This window comes from Vanacampus margaritifer, chromosome 2 (genome assembly GCF_051991255.1).
Source record: "Vanacampus margaritifer isolate UIUO_Vmar chromosome 2, RoL_Vmar_1.0, whole genome shotgun sequence".
Taxonomy (NCBI): domain Eukaryota; kingdom Metazoa; phylum Chordata; class Actinopteri; order Syngnathiformes; family Syngnathidae; genus Vanacampus; species Vanacampus margaritifer.
This window is the reverse complement of record NC_135433.1, coordinates 28,958,234-28,960,060: the sequence shown is the minus strand read 5'-3', so window position 1 is coordinate 28,960,060 and position 1,827 is coordinate 28,958,234.

Genomic DNA, 1,827 nt, shown 5'->3' with positions numbered 1-1,827 from the left:
CGATAAAGCTTGAGAGGTGCTGCAAAAAAGAATGGGCAAAACTGCCCAAAAATTTGTGTGCCAAGCTTGTGGCTTAATATTCAAAAAGACTTGAGGCTCTAAATATTTGCCAAAGGTGCCACAACAAAGTACTGAGCAAAAGCTGTGAATATTTATGTACATGTGGTATTAGTTTATTTACCGGTATTTATTTTTTTAAATAAATAAACAAAAATAAGAAACATTTGGGTATTTTGAGATGAGGGTCGCTGTATAGTAATATAAAATGTGAAAACAGTGAAAATATGTGAAATCTTAATTAAATTAAATTAAATTAAATGTAAAAGAAAAAGTGTAAGTTTTAGTTCCGTCTTTGACAAAAAACCTTGTTGAAAAGTAAGACGTTTTTTGTTGATTTTTTTCCCAAATTTTGATTGGTCCCTCCACAGCTAGATTGTCCATATTTTGTAACGGAAATCAATCAACATTAACTCGTTACGCTCATAACACTGATGGTCTCAGATATTTTACAGCATCCAGCTCTAAAATTTATAAAAGTAGCGTTGGAAACGATGGAAAATAGGAGCCATTGTGGGTCAGAGTAAATTCACAAGTAGGCTACCAAGCAAACTGTATGCTGAAAAAAGGCATCTGTAAGTTGACCAATTTGCTTGAAATTTGGCAGAAGAGTACAAAAATATATAATATATAAGGTCATATGGATTTGAAGAATGGCCTTACTCACCAAACAGTTTTTGAAGAGGATGTGTCAACTACTGTACAAATTCTGGAAATGTTGACCGAGTTGTTTTCCACGTGTTGGTCTTTAATGAAATTTCAAAGTCGTAATTAAAATAACTAGCACACCTGTTCTACGTCATCATGGCTTATAGTAATTCGATGAAAACCCTAATACAGCCAAACATGGACAACTGTGTTTCCGAAATCACTCAAAATGCACAGTTATGGGGATTGCTTGTTGAGTGACCATTTTGCAGAGACATTCAGCGGTGGATGTGCGCACACATATGCAGCAACTTCTTTCCTGTAGCCCATTTATTTGGCAATTTTTATCATCCTTTTTATTTAGCTCCCTCAGGGGATGGGTCAAATGCGGAGAACAAATTCCGCCCCACTTAGATGGGTGTGACAATCAGTGGATCTTATCTTATCTTATTTTCAAAAAGCACAAATTACTAATTTTGTGATTTTTTTTTTATTCCTCGCTTGCAGTGGTTTTTGACAGCACAGCATCAACTTCCCTTACTCATTCATTCATTCTCCAAAATAATTATCCTCACAAATTGTCTTTACAATTTGGAGATGTTGACTGAAATGTTTCCACCTTAAAAGAAACGATGGTTCATTGGCAGCTATACATGTGGGGTTTCAACTGTAAGAACAGGTGTGACTGTATCTAAATTTAGAAAAACAGCAAAGTTAATGACCCCCAGTAGAGCAGGACTGGTCTTACCAAGTTAAACATTAAAATTCAAAGTCAACATATTTTCTGTTTGTTTGTTTTTTGGCTAAAACAACAAAGCATTGTTAATCATGAACTTTCATTTGTTTTATTTATTTTTATTCTATTAAATACCACAGCAGCTGCTCATCTATGGCTTCGTCCTTCTAATAGAAGATTATATGTCTCCCTCCGGTTTGTGAACGTCGTATTAAAACGTAGCGCTCTCTATAAAACATTTTCTGAAACCTCATTAAGGGCAACGTCGATAACCGGACATGCGGTGTTGTTTTATTTTGAAAATCTCAAAAGGAAGCAGCATGTCCTAACCCCCAAGATAGTATTGCGGACAGTGTGGCAGCCTCCAAGTAGCGAGAACCGTCACA